This window comes from Anabrus simplex, chromosome 4, assembly GCF_040414725.1.
Source record: "Anabrus simplex isolate iqAnaSimp1 chromosome 4, ASM4041472v1, whole genome shotgun sequence".
Classification (NCBI taxonomy): Eukaryota; Metazoa; Arthropoda; class Insecta; order Orthoptera; family Tettigoniidae; genus Anabrus; species Anabrus simplex.
In genome coordinates this window covers 361,316,486-361,338,430 of record NC_090268.1, presented here as the reverse complement: position 1 = coordinate 361,338,430, position 21,945 = coordinate 361,316,486, and positions in this window count along the sequence as shown.

The following is a 21,945-nucleotide window of genomic DNA, read 5'->3' as shown; positions in this document are numbered from 1 at the left end:
TCCCCGAACACTCCCGGCACAGAAAGCCATACGCCATTTCATCTCCCGAATGCAAACAAACAGCTACGTGACCTAAACCCCGCAGCTACTCGCTCGGTATCATGCACATCAATGGCATTACAAGAAAGGGAATCTGGTGACATGGTCTTCAGGGATATTCGCTTTCTAATGTATGACCATTCAGTGAAAGGATTATGTCATCCGTTATATTTCATAAATCATTAGTTTCAGTCTTCATGGTAAGGCCCGAAGAAACTCATTCACGTCGGCAGGAGAATCATTCGCGAAGTCAGGCCAAGCAGGCTAATCCTTGAGGCAATAAGTGTCACGCAACACATTTTATACGCTCGAAATTTAATTTCAAGGAAGCATACCTGTGAAATTATATGCCATTGCCCTTTATGAACCTCTCTGTGCAGCCATACGCTTCAGAGAAGTATATACTTCAATTAATGGGGAAACTCCAGAAGTGAGTTTGCTAAACAATCCAGCTTTTGCAAAACAGCGCTCTTGCTCACTTTCGTACGCGACTGCATCGCCAGTGCTATTTCTAGTTGCTATTTTACTTGCTCTATGGTTTCATCTTCCCTTCCCAGGAGCTATTTCAATTACACTCACGGTAACAACACCATAATCAAAGCTACACTTTCTCGTATGGTGGCGTATCGCTTTAGTTTCGATAATATTTCGAGATTGTATTTATATCGAAAGCGATATTCTTATCTGTGAGCAAATCATTCTCATGTTTAGCCATATTTGTGTAATGTTTAGGAAGACGAAGGCTGACCAACGTTCGGCGCAGCACCGGCGAATTTCATTGATTGCGACAAGCAAAGAGTCGCATAGGAGATACTTCTATTTCCATTTTCGAACCAATATTGAAACTTTAAACGATGTCTAGCTAAATACCGGCTGAACATAGTGAGCCGATTGCAGAAACAGTATTTAGAGTCTAAATTTTAGACAATGTTTACGGTTAAACAACGTCCCGCATTGAGATGCGTTATTTACAACTTAGACACAGTCTAAAACAGGTGTTTGTCCGTCCATGTTTAAACACTGCCGAGAACATTGTTTAACCTCAAATTTTAGGAGTGAATCACAATTCGAGGTTATGTACTGCCCCATTATTGCCAAGCTAAGCCCAGCCAGTGAGCAGAGAGATCCCAAGGGGGACCGTTCGTTCATGGCTTTCTGTTTTCTAGAGGAATTTAAGGGAATAGGGGTGACGACCAAGCAAAAACATTTTTAAACAACATTCTGACATTTATTCACACAAACATTCTTAAAAACAAATTATCCTTCCTGAAATTGAATACATTTTACTTTCATGGTGTCTTGACTTCCAGTATTGTATTTACAAAAATAACATGATCTCCGTCGATGAAGGCAACAGTTAGGCTCTGAAATCAAATAATATCAGATGGATTAGGCCTTTACTGCCTTTAAAAAATTTAAATGAAAATATAACCGGAGCCTCTTGTAATTCACAACAGCATTTACAAAAATCAGCTGGCAGCTATCTCACTTATTGTTTCAGAAACAAAAATAAACTGAATTTTCCCTTTTATTCATTAGAACTTTAACACGTGTTCACTGTTAGCCAATGATCAGTTACGTTACTTTAGGTAGGTAACACTGTAATGAAATCAGTAGAAACTCTGCTATTAAACCTGAGTCAACTCCAATGTCGTAATTAATTAATTATATGATTAATTTTCGTTATATTGTTTGGGTAACATTTACTTCTGTTAATCACACGATCGTTTTCACAAAATGGACGTATTTCATTAGATAAACTCTCAATCTAATCACGACACACTTGTCAAATTAATTATTACCATTATTACTTGTTACCTCCTTAGCTCACAAGTTAATTATGTCGTTTGTGGGCATTTAATTTCTATATGCACAGCATTTAAAGTTTTAGAAATCCTTCGAAAAATTAATTATAACTCCAAAGATAATTTTTATTATAACCACGTGTAAATTCGTTTGAAAGTTAATTAATAAATCGCTTGCTTTCGCTGATACGTGAATTAAACGATCTTTCGTCTAAATCAGCATTAAATGAAAACTAAATTCTAATCTAGTATTAATTGACCTTATTCTCAACAAATATTCCCTTAAAGTACACATCAAATCAATTATCATGGTGGCAAATCAACGCTGAAATAATCTGTGTCGTCGCGATGAACGCACGACCAGATTAGAGCACAATGAACAATTGGACACATGAAAACATTGCTAACTACGTCACACACACATCTCATTCACACGATGGTAACACGTATTTTATGTACAATATTTACAAACAAATCCTGACTTACTTAATTATTCAATTATTATAGCATGGTCGCGTTAATAATATTCAGTAGATGAACTCATGTCCGGTAACATTATCAACTTAACTAGTGACTAGTGATAGAATTAGAGTTATCACTTTAATCGGAACAATCTTTAAAGAACAACGAAGATCCATCTAAAATCCAGAAATTTACTTGAAGATTCCAATAGAATTCAATAATCATCATCATCACATGGGTTAACAAGTCGTAAATATAGAGTTCGTGAGCCTTAATCACTTTATTATTATTATTCTCTACACTCATGAAATGCATTCAACACGTGCTCCACATCTATTACAGTTCACTGTGTTCCAAAGACACAAGCAACAAATTATTTAAATAATAACAACAAATTATTTAAATAATAACCCACAGGATCACCAATATTCCAGGCGCAATTATGAACAGAGCACATCAAATATGATATACGAGAATATTCTAAGTCAATTTATAGCTCACGACCTTTAAATTACATTTTTAATCTTGTCTTCTACTTGAAAATATTATTATTATTACTATTATTATTATTATTATTATTATTATTATTATTATTATTATTATTATTATTATTATTATTATTATTATTATTAGTCATTATTGGGTATATCTGTCCTCTTGAAAATTGTCGTGATATTAGATGACACGATCCTAAAGAATTGCAAGTGAACTTAGATGAAACTCAATTCGACACTACATCTCAAAATTATGTACAACTCCATACCACGATATTTCAAATATCACATCTAAATCAGATGAAGTTTATCGCATGGTCAATGATTTTTACATGTATAAATCCTGCACTTGAGAATTCATTCAAAAGAATAACTACAGCAACTAACCCCTCAGCGCCGACCTCTATACGTGGTATAGACCCCCTTTTCTTCCGTAGCCGCCGACCTCTAAACGTGGTATAGACCCATACATGGTTTCGCATTTACGGCTATAGCGCGAAGAGTTTTGGTGTTATGGATATGCAAATTGTTTTGTTTCCAAGAAGACATTTTCGGGTTTATCAGTGTTCTAAATAAGTATTGAAAATCGTTAAAGTGTAGCTGCTTTTGCAAGGATAAATATATGTCAATTATGTCTGAGCACCAATCCCTGCTTTTTTAATAGTCCGTTTGCTTCATTCTTTCCCACAGAATAAAATAAAGAAATGATGATCTGAGAAGTTTGTCTTTTCGTGTGATGTTCTTTGCTCTAATTTTGTATTAAGAGTGCGGTTTATTTATTATATTTGTCTTTATTTCTCAGCTTGTAGTCTTTTCGTAACTCTCTACGAGTACTCTGTATAGGCATCAGTTAGTGCTTCTTTCTGTCATACGACACGAGAAGCAGTTGTGCATGGTATATATCTCGTTTGAAAGACGATGTATCGACCTTTTAATCTGAAATATGTATCGAGTTGTTTTGATTCGTCATAAATGTTATTCCCCTCATTCAGTTTCGTCCAGCCGCTTTCGGTCCCGCTGCAACTTCATTAGCTTGTGTGACGCACCGCGCTCAATGGCTAGCTCCTGCTGAGTGTAGCGTTATTGAAATGTTGTATAATTCACATGGAAGTTTAGTCGGAAGTAGTAGTGGCAGTATTAGCAGTAGTGATAATGAAATAGATGATGTAGCAATGGTAAATGATGAGAGTGACGATGAGGAGGAACCAGTACTTGGAAATTTCGTGTAGGAGGCTATAGATACGCATACAGGTCAAAGGGAAGCTTTCAACAGTGAATTATGATTCCTAGATTCTCCAATAATATTTAGACAAGTCACAGGGACAAACATTGAGCAGTTATCTTATCAGTTTCAGCTGATGGAAGGTTTGTTTACGTAGCACAAAATACGCTTCTCGGGCGGGAAACGAAATATTCAAGGCCGGCGCGCATCAGATAATACAGTTCCAAGGTTGCAGGAAATACGTTTTATCAGGAAATTAGCACCCAAGAGTGAGAATTCCAAACCTCAGAGACGTTGCATCGCGTGTTCAAAACACGGTGAAAAGAAGACATCGGTGTACTGCTGCCAGGAGTGTGCCTTGGGTCTCTGTCTCGAAGAGTGCTTCGAACTCTATCACACGGAACTAAATTACTAAGGAAATGTGAAACAATTATGTAATTATCTTCATGTACATAGTTCTACCATAAGGAATTCCAAATTTCGTGAATATCGGGCCACTCTTATACTAGTAGTAACGCTTTAAGTGAATCAATGTATTTCAGTCGCGCGTAGTTGAAATCTCATCCGGCCGTGGGATAGGAAGCTCTTTAAACGGCTGCGACGCTGAGGGGCTAATCTAATAGATCTCAAAGTTTCAGTGGCACAGGTAACTCAACTACCGTGCCACCTTGAGGATGAAAATGGAAATAACTCAAACTACTGCAAAAACTAATAGAACTACGATCTAGGGAAGAAATATAATCTAGTTTTACATAGATGAGAAAGATATTAGACAGTTAAAAATGGTACTCAAATATTAGCTGGTGTTCGATACCTGGTTGAGGTGTCCATTATTCCGGCATTTCCCATCCGTCAACTTCTCCGGCCAGAAACGCCTTACATGCTTAGCAGGTCATAGAGATATAGCAGTAGACGTCCCACGATGAAATTACGGTGAATCTTGTAGAAGCAGAATTCATCTTGAGGTTGACGACGATCCGTTGAGTTGAGTCTTCGCCACGTGCGAGTAGTGTTAAGCTCCAAATAATACAATAAGCATTAAAATATGCACACACCAGTCGGAATGTTCAATATTATCGGAGGTAAGCACTGAAACTAAAATCATTACACAAATATTTCAGGGAGTAGATAGTCTCTGAAAATTTTGTCTTAGGGAGTGTGTATGTGAGGATCTTCAAAAGGCAGAAGTATTCAGTCAGCAGTATGTAAAGATTGTTGGTTACAAGGATAATGTCGAGATAGAGGAGGAGACTAAGGCCAAAGAAGTAATAAAATTTACATATGATAACAATGACATTTACAATAAGATACAAAAGTTAAAAACTAGAAAAGCGACTGGAATTGATCAGATTTCTGGGGATATACTAAAGACAATGGGTTGGGATATAGTACCATATCTGAAGTACTTATTTGATTATTGTTTGGTCGGAGGAGCTATACCAGATGAATGGAGAGTTGCTATAGTAGCCCCTGTGTATAAAGGAAAGGGTGATAGACATAAAGCTGAAAATTACAGGCCAGTAAGTTTGACATGCATTGTATGTAAGCTTTGGGAAGGCATTCTTTCTGATTATATTAGACATATAATAAAATTCTTCCGGGCTGTTATGCCGTGGTCCACTCCTCTCGCTTCTCCCAGACGTTTCGACTACTGCTGCGGTAGTCATCTTCTGTGGCGTCGTGTAGATACGCTCTGCTGTATCCCGCTGGCGACTGCAAAAGTTGTTTTGGAAGCAGCTGTATTTATATGTAAGTGTGTGGCCTCCAATTGGTTCGCGCTGTGCAAACCGACATCTGATTGACTATCTGAAAGCACGACCTCCGATTGGGTCGCGCCGAGCAGCTTGACGTTTGGTTGGCCATCTGAACACACGACCTCTGATTGGTTCGCGCCGGGCATGGATTCTGACTGGGTCGCTCCGAGAAGTCTGTCGTCTGATTGGATCTCGGAGTGCACGACCTCCGATTGAGTCGTGCCGAGCAATTGATCCTCTGGTTGGTTGACTGTAATGTCCCTGATCTTAGTAAACTTCGGCCGTACGTTATATAAAGGGGTGTACCAGGCCTTGCTGAGTTTCAGTCCTTCCTCCTTTCTATTAAAGTTATCTGGATGTTTATGTATTTCGATTGCTTCCCTGTAGAGACGGGCGTGAAAGTGGGATGTTGTGGCCAGTATGTCAGTATCCTCGTAACGGATCTCATGATTTCCGTCAAGCAGTGCATGCTCCGCTACTGCTGATTTGTCGTATTGTCCCAAGCGACAATTCCTTTTGTGCTCCGTCAGGCGAGTATTGACACTTCTGCCAGTCGTGCCAATATAAACAGCTCCACAGCTGCAAGGTATCCTATAGACCCCAGTAGATGTTAAAGGGTCACGTGGATCTTTGGCAGAACGTAACATGGGACAATACGACAAATCAGCAGTAGCGGAGCATGCACTGCTTGACGGAAATCATGAGATCCGTTACGAGGATACTGACATACTGGCCACAACATCCCACTTTCACGCCCGTCTCTACAGGGAAGCAATCGAAATACATAAACATCCAGATAACTTTAATAGAAAGGAGGAAGGACTGAAACTCAGCAAGGCTTTTTTTTCCAAGGTAGCGAGTCAATGGGAGCCCCAGGGCGAATATAGTGCCCTATTACTCATCGGTGTCCGTGGAATCCCTGATGAGCCAGGAAAATCGCTTTTTGCCTACACTGGTGGGGGAAAAGCACTCTGTCCTGTCCGGAGAAGGGCAGGTCAGAACTGAAAACCCCCTCATCGCTACGTGACGTCAGGTATTAACAAGGGAGAAGGGTCCTCTCAGGAAACAGAATTTAGAACGTGAGAATGAATAAACGGTGTCGAAACTTAGAATTTGTTGTACAGGAGCCAGGGCCCCCGGTACTTGAAACGAGTATTGGGTTTCCTGGTCCTGATTACCCTTTTTAGCAGGGCGATGCCCTCGTCGCTCGTCTGGGAAAGAAGAATCCGAGACTTCGTCATCTTTAACACCGTCTTGATCTGTTCAAACAGGGTAGGAACTTGAAGCTGACGATGAATGCAGAGATTGGACTTGTACCATGGAGAGCGGGACATGCGGCGAAGCACCTGGTTCTGAAGCACCTGGAGACGACCAAGAGGCGTCTTTGGAATATAGCACCAGGCCTCACAACCGTAGAGGATAATGGGCCTGATACACGCTAAGTAAAGGGACCGCTTGACCCTAATACTTAGGTGTTTGTTGAAGAGAAGGGGACTCAAGGCCGCCACCCGGGCGTACGCCCGCTGGAGGGCCTGGTCTATATTCCATCTCCAGGTGAGGCCCCTATCGATGATCAAGCCAAGGTACCGCACCTTGCTCAGCCATGGTAACTCTCGACGACGAATGTGAAGATGACGAAATTACGGCCGTCTGTACGAAAACAGAATTGCTTGGGTCTTGTCTGGGTTTACTTTGGCCTTGTTCTTGGTACACCAGTATAAAAATTTGTCGATCCAAGCTTGAAGTTTGGCGGTGGCATCGCAATATCGTCGCTGAGCGGTATAAACTGCGATGTCATCCGCAAACTGTTGAACTTCCACACCAGGAACCTTCGGGAGATCGTTCACGTACAGGGCGTAGAAGATAGGTGAAAGGGCTCCACCCTGTGGCACGCCCGCAAGGAGCTGCCGAAGGGTGGATTTGGCACCTTCACAAATAGCAAAAAATTGCCGATTCCTAAGGTAGGATTGAATAATTTTGACCAAATAAGTGGGAACCTGAAATTGTTCCACGAGTTTGACGATGAGGTTATCGTGCCAGACGGTGTCAAAATCTTTTTGGACATCGAAAAATACCGCTGGCACACTACGCCGTATATTGAACGATCCCGTAACATACTGGACTAAGCGTAAAACCGCTAGGGGAGCTGATCGTTTGGACCGGAAACCAAACTGCTCTGGTCGCAGTATATTACTGGTAGAAAGGTAACCCTTAAGACGATGAAGAATATGTCTCTCGAAAATTTTGGAAAGGTGAGAAAGAAGGCTGATAGGTCGATAATTCTGCGGGAACAGCCTGTCCTTCCCCGGCTTAGGAATGACCACCATCTTTGCAGTCTTCCAGGCCGAAGGGAAGTAACCCAAAGAAAGACAGGCTGTGAAGATAGTAGCAAGGAAGACTACTGCGCGATAGGGGAGGGATTTAAGTTCCTTGACAGTCACACTATCAGCCCCGGGAGACTTATTCTCGTTAAGCCGTTTGATGCACTTGCGGACCTCCGCAGGTGTTACGTCAGTCACTTGGTCACGCGGCGTCCTAGTTAGCAGAAAAGCTGAGGCCTTGCGGGCTACCAGTCGTTCAGTAGTGTCATCATCGTCAGGCGTATCGTGGGGTACACACTGACTCTCAATCGAGTCAGCGAAGGCCTCAGCTTTTTCCAAAGGGGAGAAAACGAGACCCCGACGGCCATGGATCGCACGCCGGGGTTCCCGTTGCCGCTTCAGACCGCGAGTTACCCGCCAGAAATCGCGGTCGGAATCGTTGTCAGAGAGAGTGCGACAGAGGTCCTCCCATTGTTCAATCTTGCGTTCCAGCAGGCGTTGGCGGACGACCGTGGCTAGCTCCTTGTATTCAGCCCGGTCAGCGGGGTCGCCGTAGAGCTGCCATCTCTTCCGGTAGCTATTTTTGATCTTGATCAAATCCTTGAGGAGATCGGAAAGACCTTCGTCATCGTGTGAACCAGAAGGCAAACGAGAATTTTGGGCAGCAGCTTGAACGTGCCGCCGGGCATTGAGAATCTTACGAGTAAGATGCTCAACAGCCCGGTCGACCTCATCCCGGCTGCGAGGGTCAAATGGGTGCAAATTTTTGTCCACATGAGAGCGGAACTTGGAATAATCCAAGTCGGCACGAAGGTTGGGACGAGACGGCGCATCAAAACGGTCCCAGGCAAGGTTGAACACAATGGGATTATGGTCAGAATTTAGCTCGGAAGGGACTAGAAAGTCAATAGTCCGGTTATAAAATTTGGAAACTGTCACATCAATGACGTCCGGTAAACCATTCGCAGGATAAATGGTGGGCTCAACAGGAGCACATACCAGAACGTCGGTATCCCTCATATACTGACTGAGAATTCTACCCTTAGGATTGACCACCCTAGAGTTCCAGTCGGGGTGCTTGGAATTGAGATCACCGACTATCAGGGTGGGAACACGAGCGGAGTTGTCTAAAAGAGCATCGAGATCGGCAAGATGGAGGGGCGCTGAAGGCGGTAAGTAAGCGGCAAAAATACGGTAGTGGTAGTTTCGATGTCGGATTTCGATGCCAAGTGATTCTAGGACGGAATGGGGCAAGGGATCCAGCACGTGAAGGGTCAGGGAAGCCTTCACCAACACGGCCACACCCCCCGCCTTCATACCGACTCGATCTTTCCGGTAAACTACCATGTTTTTTATTTTAAAGGGCATATGCTCTTTTAGCCATGTTTCACCCAATAGCATGATATCAATGTTATGGTCAGAGATAAAAGCCTCAAGCTCGTACCTCTCACCGATAACACTTTGACAATTCCACGCACCAACTGTCAAGTCCATTGTGTGTGGCGTCAGTCGCGTCTGTCTAGGGGGCTGAGAAATACTGCACAGCAGCATTAATCAGCACCACTATTTTGTCAAGTGTATTTGTACACGATCTCAAGTGCGTCATAGTATCCCTAAGAATAGGGATGAGTCTACTAAAGTTGATCTGCCGACACAGATCAACAATATCAGCTAAACCACCTAGGTCGAGAGGGGGCGTCCCAGCGTCGGGGGGGGGGTATGTGAGGAGGGGGTAGTGTTGCCACCAAGGACGTTCGCAAAAGTAACCCCCGTGGTGACAGGGCGAGACTGCGGCAGAGCAATCTTCTTCAGGGCTTTCAAGCGCTCTGCATTCTGCTTCTGCTCAATGTCTTGCTTGAAGAGGCGGCAGCCACACCAGGAAGCGGGATGCTCCCCTCCACAATTTACACGCTTGGCTGCGGCCTCCGGGGCAAGCGGACAGGCAGCAGCCAAGTGGTTGTCGCCGCACTTAACGCAGCGCAAGGCCATCCGACAATAATTGGCTGTGTGACCCAGCCGCTGGCATTTATAACACTGGGAGGGCCCCTCCCGACCACGGTATGTCTCAATGGTTACCTTAGACCCACAAAGGTAGTGCAAAGAGTAGATAGTTCGGGAGAATTCTGTATTCGGCAGAGTTACGCTCATCACACTGAGGGGAATAATTTTCTTGGTGGCAGAATCCTGCCGAGTAAATTGATAGATGTCGCGGACGTCATACCCCAGTGCGACGAGCTCCTCTTTAACCCAGTCGGTGCCGACTGTTGACACAATATTTCGAACGATAACTTTAAGAAGCCGCTTACTCGGCAGTTGGTAAGAGTAGAACGGGGCTGCAGAAGCTTCAAAATATTGTGTCACCAGCTGGTGATCGGCCTCATTGTCCACGTGATATTTCAGGGCATCACGAGTGTTAATGACCCTGACGTCACCAGTGCAGTGTTGTTTTAAGTGGCGGAAATGCCGCTGGTAGTCAGACTTATCGTATACCACAATGGGTGGAAGCGATTTTCGCTTGGGGACGGAGGGCGGAGCCCCCGCCTGAGCGGAAGACTGAGCCTCCACTTCCATTGACTCGTTCCCCCCGCCGGAAGCGTTGCCTGGGCTGTCCCATTCCCGTCTGACACAGACCGTGCAGGCGCCGAACGGGAGGCACTGGCCGGGGGGCCAGAGGCAGGTACAGTGCTGGGGTTGCCCTGCGTGACCTTGGATGCCTCGGCACCTGTGCTGTCACCGGCGGAAACAGTCGAACGAGGAGCATAACTATTGCTCGTAGGCACATAGGCTTGTAATTGGCCTGAATTTGGGGAACGGCGCATTAATCTAACCTTAATTTTACGGCGTCTATTTACCTTACTCTTGACAGTTGTCCAGGCAGGGTCAGCCTTCTTGGTGGCAGCAAATTTCCTCAGCAGGGCAGCCTGCTGTTCCAGGGTCTCACCGGCAGGCAGAAGATGAATAAGCGATCTGGCAGGTGGCCGGGCGCTGGTATCAGAGTCCTCCTCAGAGGAGATGTCCTTGGTAGGCAGCGGGTACGTAGAGGTCGATGGCTGTTGAGACAGTCCAGTCGGCCCCTTGGCACGGGGAGGGGCCCCGCCGCCGCCAGGCGGGGGCTCCATGTTCCGTAAACAAAGCTAGGTCGGCGTAAAGAAGAGCACTCGGACAACACAAGACGAACACAAAAACAAAGAACACAGTACGGCACCTCCAGTCACTATCAGAGAGCACGAGTACAAACACAGTGTGCACTGAACGAAGTCCCGATGCTGTCTGCTCTCACTCAGCAAGGCCTGGTACACCCCTTTATATAACGTACGGCCGAAGTTTACTAAGATCTTTTTTTTTGGTGTTGTGGGCATTGAAATGGAGAGTCCCAGGGCGAAAACTATGCCCTTTTACTCATCTGTTTCCTAGGAATAGCCGATGAGTCGGAAAATCGCAATCATGCACTGGCGGGGGAGAAAGCGATCTGTCTTGTAGGCTTAAGCCGACAAGTCAGAGGTGAAAACCCCCTCTTCGCTGAATAATTGTTATCAATTAATTAAAATCCTATGGTAAGCAGAGAAGAAGAAGGAGCATTCTTAAGAAACGGGGCTTTTCAGGGTGTTTTTTCTAGGTGTTTATTGCGTGGGTAAAATTAAAATTTGGAAAAGGCCGAAATGGTTCACTTAAGACCGGTCATACAGGAGCCAAGGGCCGCGATACTTGTAACGAGTATTTGGCTTCTTTGTCCTGATGACCTGTTTTAATAATGCGATGCCCTGATCAGTAGACTGGGCTTGGAGAATTCTAGCCCTGGTCATCCTAGTTAGCTTGTTTATCTGAGTTCTAATAGTCGGAATACGGACTTCTGTGCGTATCTTCCTATTAGATCTCAGAAGCGGGGCTTTTGTCATTTTTCTGAGTATTTTATTTTGGAAAACTTGTAATTTGGAAAGAGGAGTCTTGGGAACATAGCCCCAGGCCTCGCACCCATAGAGCAGTATGGGCCTGACACATGCTAAATAGAGCTTTCTCTTAATGGATATCGAGATGTATCTATTATAAAGCAGAGGTGCCAGGTTTGCCACACGAGCCCATGCTCGTTGCAGGGCCTGTTCTATGTTCCCTCTCCAGATAAGACTTTTGTCCATTGTTAGGCCGAGATACTTGATTTTATGAGACCAGGACAGGGGGGTATCGTGTAAAATAAGATGACCAAGGCTAGGCCTTCGTCGAGAAAACATAATTGCTTGCGTCTTGCCAGCATTTATTTTATCAATCAATCAATCAATACTGATCTGCATTTAGGGCAGTCGCCCAGGTGGCAGATTCCCTATCTGTTGCTTTCCTAGCCTTTTCCGAAATGATTTTAAAGAAATTGGAAATTTATTGAACATCTCCCTTGGTAAGTTATTCCAATCCCTAACTCCCCGTCCTATAAATGAATATTTGCCCCAGTTTGTCCTCTTGAATTCCAACTTTATCTTCATATTGTGATCTTTCCTACTTTTATAGACGCCATTCAAACCTATTCGTCTACTAATGTCATTCCACGCCATCTCTCCGCTGACAGCTCGGAACATACCACTTAGTCGAGCAGCTCTTCTTCTTTCTCTCAATTCTTCCCAACCCAAACATTGCAACATTTTTGTAACGCTACTCTTTTGTCGGAAATCACCCAGAACAAATCGAGCTGCTTTTCTTTGGATTTTTTCCAATTCTTGAATCAGGTAATCCTGGTGAGGGTCCCATACACTGGAACCATACTCTAGTTGGGGTCTTACCAGAGACTTATATGCACTCTCCTTTACATCCTTACTACAACCCCTAAACACCCTCATAACCATGTGCAGAGATCGGTACCCTTTATTTACAATCCCATTTATGTGATTACCCCAGTGAAGATCTTTCCTTATATTAACACCTAGATACTTACAATGATCCTCAAAAGGAACTTTCACCCCATCAACGCAGTAATTAAAACTGAGAGGACTTTTCCTATTTGTGAAACTCACAACCTGACTTTTAGCCCCGTTTATCAACATACCATTACCTGCTGTACATCTCACAATATTTTCGAGGTCACGTTGCAGTTGCTGACAATCTTGTAACTTATTTATCACTCTATAGAGAATAACATCATCCGCAAAAAGCCTTACCTCCGATTCCACTCCTTTACTCATATCATTTATATATATAAGAAAACATAAAGGTCCGATAACACTGCCCTGAGGAACTCCCCTCTCAACTATTACAGGGTCAGACAAAGCTTCACCTACTCTAACACTCTGAGATCTATTTTCTAGAAATATAGCAACCCATTTAGTCACTCTTTTGTCTAGTCCAATTGCACTCATTTTTGCCAGTAGTCTCCCATGATCCACCCTATCAAATGCTTTAGACATGTCAATCGCTATACAGTCCATTTGACCTCCAGAATCCAAGATATCTGCTATATCTTGCTGGAATCCTATAAGTTGAGCTTCAGTGGAATAACCTTTCCTAAAACCGAATTGCCTTCTATCGAACCAGTTATTAATTTCACAAACATGTCTAATATAATCAGAAAGAATGCCTTCCCAAAGCTTACATACAATGCATGTCAAACTTACTGGCCTGTAATTTTCAGCTTTATGTCTATCACCCTTTCCTTTATACACAGGAGCTACTATAGCAACTCTCCATTCATCTGGTATAGCTCCTTCGACCAAACAATAATCAAATAAGTACTTCAGATATGGTACTATATCCCAACCCATTGTCTTTAGTATATCCCCAGAAATCTGATCAATTCCAGCCGCTTTTCTAGTTTTCAACTTTTGTATCTTATTGTAAATGTCATTGTTATCATATGTAAATTTTATTACTTCTTTGGCCTTAGTCTCTTCCTCTATCTCGACATTATCCTTGTAACCAACAATCCTTACATACTGCTGACTGAATACTTCTGCCTTTTGAAGATCCTCACATACACACTCCCCTTGTTCATTAATTATTCCTGGAATGTCTTTCTTGGAACCTGTTTCTGCCTTAAAATACCTATACATACCCTTAGATTTTTCACTAAAATTTGTATGACTGCCAATTATGCTTGCCATCATGTTATCCTTAGCTGCCTTCTTTGCTACATTCAATTTTCTAGTAAGTTCCTTCAAATTTCTCCTTACTTCCACAGCCATTTCTAACTCTATTTCTTTCCAGTCTGCACCTCCTTCTTAGTCTCTTTATTTCTCTATTATAATAAGGTGGGTCTTTATCATTCCTTACCACCCTTAAAGGTACAAACCTGTTTTCGCATTCCTCAACAATTTCTTTAAACCCATCCCAGAGTCTGTTTACATTTTTATTTACCGTTTTCCACCGGTCATAGTTACTTTTTAGAAACTGCCTCATACCTGCTTTATCAGCCATATGGTACTGCCTAACTGTCCTACTTTTAAGACCTTCCTTTCTATCACATTTATGTTTAACTACCACATAAACAGCTTCATGATCACTAATACCATCTATTACTTCAGTTTCCCTATAGAGCTCATCTGGTTTTATCAGCACCACATCCAAAATATTTTTCCCTCTGGTTGGTTCCATCACTTTCTGAATCAGCTGTCCTTCCCATATTAACTTATTTGCCATTTGTTGGTCATGCTTCCTGTCGTTCGCATTTCCTTCCCAATTGACATCTGGCAAATTCAGATCTCCCGCTACAATCACATTTCTTTCCATGTCATTTCCCACATAGCTGACTATCCTATCAAATAATTCCGAATCCGCATCAGTGCTACCCTTTCCCGATCTGTTCCGAAGGCACCACTTCTCGAACAGAGAGATCCAAGATTGCAATATGGTGATGGTATCTCTGTTTCTCCTTTTAGAGGCGTAAACAGCTATATCATCCGCATACTGCTGGATTTCTACTCCCTGCCACTGGGGTAGATCATTTACGTATAGGGCGTAGAGTATGGGGAAGATTTTTCCACCCTGAGGGACTCCAGCTCGTAGCCTCCGAGGGGTGGATTTTTCTCCATCTACAGTAACATAAAATTTCCTATGCGTTAAATAGGACGTTATAATTTTGATAATATAATTTGGAATAACATGTAGGTCCAAATGTTTGGCTATTAAATTTTCGTGCCAGACGGTGTCAAAAGCCTTCTCTACATCGAAAAATACCGCTGGCACGCTACGCCGTATGTTGAATGATCTACAAATATACTGCACGAGGCGCAGCGCCGCTAGAGGGGCACTGCGCTTCGACCGGAACCCAAATTGCTCCGATCGCAGTATATTGTGGGCGTTCAGGCAAGCATTGAGGCGGTTTAGAATAAGTCTCTCGAGTATCTTAGAGATGTGGGATAATAGGGTTATAGGTCTGTAATTTTGAGGGAACAATCTGTCCTTCCCCGGTTTAGGAAGGACGACCACACGGCCCGTCTTCCAAACCTTGGGGAAGTATCCCTGCTTATAACATGCCGAAAAAATGGTTGCCAAAAAGATTACTGCTCTGTAGGGCAGAGATTTAATTTCTTTGTTGCTAACCCTATTATCCCCGGGAGACTTTTTCTCATTTAGGTCTTTTATAACCCTGCGGACCTCTGCAGGCGTTACGTCAGATATGTCATTGTCAGGCGTCCATTGTTGTAAAAAAGATGAGACCTTTCTGTGTACCTCTCGGGTCCGTAGTTCGTTTTCGTCGTCGTCATCGTCAGAAAGATCGTGAGGTACACTTTGACTTTCTATTGTATCAGCGAAGGCCTCAGCTTTATCGTAAGGGGAGAACGCTAATCCGTTGCGGCCATGAATTGCACGCCTGGGGGGGGGGGGGGGCGATTCAGAGAACGAGTAACCCGCCAGAACTCGTGATCTGATTCGTTTTCCGTGAGGGTACGGCAGAATTCCTCCCATCTTTCCACCTTTCTTTCCAGTAATCGTTTTCGGACTTCTTGAGCGAGTTCGCGGTATTCCGCTCTGTCCGCTGGGTCCCGAAATCTTTGCCATCTTTTACGATAAGCATTTTTAATTTTAATTAAATCCTTAATAATTTCAGGGGTGGAGTCATCTTGGCAGGCTATGCGGCTTCCCATATTAACATTGTTATTATTATTAATATGGGAGGAATGACGTATCGTATTCCCGCCATGTTGCGTGGGCGTACGATTATCATTGTTGCCCCTATCGCTATTTACTGAATTTCGAGCAGCATTCAGGATGTATTTACGGGCGTTTTGCATCTTAATAGTAAGATGCTCCACGGCCCGGTCAATATCATCCCGGCTGTTTATTTCGAAAGGTTGAATATTTCTGTTAACGTGCCAAGTGAACTTATTATAATCCAAAGATGAGTTTAACAATGGAAAAGATGGCTCCGATAACCTAACCCAAGAAAGATGAAAAAGAATGGGGTCATGGTCTGAATTTAATTCCCTAGGTACTGTAAAGTTAATAGGTTGATTATAAAATTTTGTCACTGCCACGTCTATGACATCAGGACGCGAACCATTACTGGGATAAATAGTAGGTTCGGTGGGGGCAAAGACTCCGATGTCATTTTCCCTCATATATTTATGTAACGTTCTTCCCTTAGGATTGGTCACTCGTGAATTCCAATCTGGATGCTTGGCGTTTAAGTCACCAATGATGAAAGAGGAGACTCTGGACGGGTTGTTTAATAATAAATCTAATTCCGCTGTATGTAGCGGAGTTTTGGGGGAAGAATAGGCCGCAAAAATACGATAGTGATAATTTCCATGTCTAATCTCGATACCGAGAGACTCAATAGCACCATGAGGAAGAGGGTCTAACAGGTTGTGCGTAAGTTTAGACTTAATCAGCACAGCCACGCCCCCGTGCTCATCGTGAAGTCTGTCTTTACGATAGACAGTAAAGTTTTTAATTTTGAAGGGCATATGTGGTTTTAGCCAAGTCTCCCCTAACAGCATTATATCAATATTGTGGTCAGAAATAAAAGCTTCAAGCTCATATTTCTCACCAACAACACTCTGACAGTTCCAAGCACAGATTGTTAAGTCCATGTCAGAACAGAATGAGCCTTGAGATTAGGGCTCTGAGAAATACTGCATAGCAGCATTTATCAGCACCATAATTTTGTCCATTGTTGTCGGACATGTTCTTAATTTGGTCGCTGTGTCTTTAATTATAGGTATCAGTTTAGGAAAATTTACTTGTCTGCAGAGGTCTACGATATCCCTCAGTCCTGAGAGGTCGGACGTGAGGGATGCCGCCACTTGAGGGGCAGGGTCTGCTGTCGGCGCGCTAAGTGCGGCGGGGGCGGGGGGGGCGGCTCATCCTGACGCTTGGGCGAAAGAGAAGCTGGGGTCAACTGCTCTTGAGGGATGGAGAGTCTTAATTTTCTTAGTTTTTGAGAATTCCCTAGCCGCTTTTTGCTCCATAATGGAGACGTATACAGAACAGCCTCTGAAGGAGGCTGGGTGGCTTCCTCCACAATTTACACACTTGGCTGGAGCATTGTCCTGAAGAGGACATGCTGCAGCCATGTGGTTTTCGTCGCACTTAACACATCTCAGCAACATTTTGCAATAGTTGGCCGTGTGGCCCCATCTCTGGCATTTATAGCACTGAGATGGGCCCTCACGGCCCCTGAATGCCTCAATTTTGACCTTCGACCCACACAGATAGTGCACGGAGTAGATGGTCTTAGAATACTCAGTGTTGGGGAGGGTAAGGCTCATAACGTTCAGGGGTATCTCTTTTTTTGTCGTGGCGTCACGACGGGTGTATTGATGAATGTCCTGGGTTCATACCCCATCGCCATGAGCTCTTCCCTAGCCCAGTCTACTCCTACAGTTGATATTATGTTTCTAATAATGACTTTAAGGAGCCTGTTGCCGGGGAGCTGGTGGGTGTAAAAATTTGCATTTGACTCCTCAAAGTACTGCTTGATGAGGTTATAGTCCTCTACATTTTCTGCGTGATATTTCAGGGCATCGCGCGTGTTAATCACCCTGATATCGCCAGTGCATTTAGATTTCAAAAATTTGTAGTGACGCTGATAGTCACTCTTATCAGCCACTACAATGGGGGGGATTGCAATTTTCTTCTTCGGGGCGGTCTCCATTTCAATGTCCGCTAAACCAGCGGACGCAGAGCTGGTTCCAGGTTGCACCTCTGGGGACTGAGGTGGGGCCACATTTGCGGGCTGATTCGCGGCCGTGTTACTGCTTACGGGCTGCGAATGAGCAACCTGGTTAGCTGGCATAACTAGAGGTTGAGATGGAGGGGGCAGGGGGGGGGAAATCGCCACTAGAGGGGAGGGTCGCTAGTGCACTAAAACGGTTTTCCGTGGTAACCGGATTGTGTGCTACTCTAGCCGCCTTTCGGAGGCGCATTCTAGGGGCGGTTTTCCTTTTACCTCTAATTAAGGAATGCCATGCCGGGATTGAAGCTAGTTTGGTAACATTCCCCATGTTGACAAGCTCGGATATTAGGTTAGGATCAACTTCACTAATATTGGGGAGCACAGTGATGGTACTAGTATCCATGCAAGGCCCAGAAGAACACTGAGGGATATCATTTGCGCTTACAGGGATGTCCCCGCCTCCCGGCGGGGCGCAAGCCATCGCCACTACTTACAAGCACTAAAACAGGAATTTACCAAGACACAAGACAAAAACCCAGCAAAACTACAAACGTGCACAACACAGCACCGATCAAAACAACACTAGGGGCACAAGCGCCGCACACAAGGAAAGGATATTGAAATCCACTACCAGGTTGGAGGTTCCCGCTCACATGCAACAATACAAACTACCACAACAATGCACCAGAGATAAGGGAGCCAGAACAAACACGTCTTTTTTTTTTTTTTTTTTTTTTTTTTTTTTTTTTTTTTTTTTTTTTTTTTTTTTGTTGTAAGCAAGTAGGTGGGAGCCCCGGGGCGAATTTTGCCCCTCTACTCATCTGTTTCCGTGGGATACCGATGAGACGGAAAATCACTGTTACTTGCACTGGGGGGGGGGGAAAGCGATCTGTTTTAGGGGAGTTTAAGCCCCTAAATCAGTAATGAAAACCCCCAACATCGCTTTACATTGTTTTAAAATATGCGCAAGATGGGAGGGGATACCAATGCCAGATGGGAGGGGATACCAATGCCTTCTTAACAAACGGGCGTTTTCAGGGCAGTTTTCTAGTAATTAGTGTTGGTTAGAAAAATTTGGAAAAGGCCGAAATTATTGCGGGTTATAAAGGAGCCAAGGGCCTCTGAATTTAAACCGGGTGTTCGGCTTCTTGGTCTTTATAACCTGTTTCAACAAAGAGATTCCTGGATCATTTGACTGGGTGGAGAGAATTCTAGACTTGGCCATCCTAGTAATTTTGTTAATTTGGAACCGGATTGTGGGAATGCGCAAGTCTTGCCTGATCTTTTTATTCGAAATGTACCAGGGAGGCTTTATCATTCTTCTAAGTGTTTTATTCTGAAAAGTTTGCAGTCTGCGTACATTAGTTTTCGCAATGTAGCCCCAGGCCTCACAGCCGTACAGAAGGATGGGTCTCAAACATGCTAAATAAATATTTCTCTTTATGGTGGGAGAGATATATTTATTTTGAAGCAGTGGCTTGAGACAGGCCACCCTCGCTGAAGCTCGCTGTAGGGCCTGGTTCACATTGTTGCGCCATGTTAATTTACGATCAAGAGTTAGGCCGAGATATTTGACAACACGGGCCCAGGGTAGGACCGTATTGCCAATTCTAAGATGGTCAAGTCTAGGTATTCTCCAAGTAAAAGGAATGGCCTGGGTTTTATCAGCATTAATTTTGACTTTATTAATTTTGCACCAGTCCCTAAAACGATTTATCCAGGACTGCAGTAGCCGAATGGCATCACATCTCCGTCGTTTCGTAGTGTAGACGGCTATGTCATCAGCATACTGCTGTATCTCTACTCCCGGGATTATCGGTAGATCGTTCACATATAGGCCGTACAGTGTGGGGGATAGCGTTCCACCCTGTGGTACTCCGGCTTTTAGAGACCGAGGGGTGGATTTTTCACCGTCACATGAAACGTAGAATTTTCTATTATAGAGGTAGGAGTGAATAATTTTGACTAGGTAGGAGGGAACGTGATATTTATCTAGCAATTTAGATATTAAGTTATCATGCCACACTGTATCAAAGGCTTTTTCAATGTCAAAAAATACCGCGGGTACTGTACGGCGTAAATTGAACGACCTAGTGGCATATTGGGTAAGGCGGAGCGCCGCAAGAGGGGCACTCCGCCTCGACCGGAATCCGAATTGCTCCGGTCTCATTATGCCCTGCAGACGAAGATGCCCATTGAGTCTTTTGAGAATAAGTCTCTCAAAGATTTTAGATAAGTGCGATAACAAGCTTATAGGGCGATAATTTTGCGGGAACAATCTGTCCTTTCCAGGCTTTGGAAGAACAACTATTTTAGCTGTTTTCCAGAGCTTAGGAAAGTATCCCGTTGTTAAGCAGGCCGAAAAGATGGACGCTAAAAAGAGTACTGCTTTATAAGGCACGGATTTAATTTCTTTGTTAGAAAGCTTGTCATCGCCAGGAGACTTATTCTCATTTAGGTCCTTGATGATTTTACGGACCTCTGCAGGAGTTACTCTCTCTATGTCATTGTCAGGAGTCCATTGTCTTATGAAAGTTGAGACCTTTCTTTGTGCGGCACGGGTCCGTAGTTCGTCAGCGTCATCGTTAATATTGTCATGTGTCACACACTGATTCTCAATAGAATCGGCAAAGGCCTCAGCTTTATCATAAGGGGAGAATACCAGGCCCCTAGTGCCGTGAATAGCTCGGCTAGGTTCCCGGGTTCGAGTCAGACAGCGGGTGGTTCTCCAGAAATTGCGGTCTGATTCGTGTTCTGTAAGGGAGCGACAAAATTCTTCCCATTTTTCAATCTTGCGCTCCAGCAATCTTTTGCGGACTTCCCGGGCCAGTTCGTAGTATTCAGCCCGGTCAGCAGGGTCGCGGTACAGTTGCCATCTTTTCCTATATCTGTTTTTAATATAGATTAAGTCTTTAATAATATCTGGTGTACTATTATCATCAGGGCCAGTCATATTCCCGCCTTGTCGGGCGGGAGTATGAATGCCATTGTTGCGAGGTGCATTGTTGTGTACGCCATTGTTGCGTGTTTGGGCCGAAATGGAATTTTGAGTAGCATTCGAAGCATATTTACGAGCATTCCCCATCTTATTATAAAGATGTTGAATAGCCCGGTCAATATCCTCCTTGCTACGTGGTTCGAAGGGTTGTAGGTTTTTATTAACATGCCACCTGAACTTAGTATAATCAATTGGAATGCGGTTAACAATGGGAGATGGCGCCTGTAGGCGGGACCATGCAAGATTGAAAAGAATGGGATTGTGGTCAGAATTTAGCACATTAGGTACTGTAAATGTAATATATGGAGAGAAGTATTTTGAAATAGCAATATCAATAACATCAGGGCGACCGCGGGCCGGATAAATAGTGGGCTCCGTCGGGCCATGAACTTTTATATTACTGTCCCTTACATAACGTTGCAATATTCTCCCCTTAGGATTGGTCACACGTGAATTCCAGTCCGGGTGCTTGGAATTGATGTCACCACAGATGATAGATGGAACGTGCTCATTGTTATTAAGTATATTGTCAATTTCCAGGGTATGAAGGGGGGCGTTAGGTGATAAGTAGGCGGCTATTAGACGATAATGGAAGTTACCATGTTGTAGTTCAATTCCTAGGGATTCAATTACACCCTGAGGGAGGGGGTCGATGAGGTGGTGAGTAAGGCTAGACTTAATCAGCACCGCCACGCCCCCCGCCTCAGCGTGAAGCCGGTCTTTACGGTACATTGTAAAATTTTTAATTTTGAAA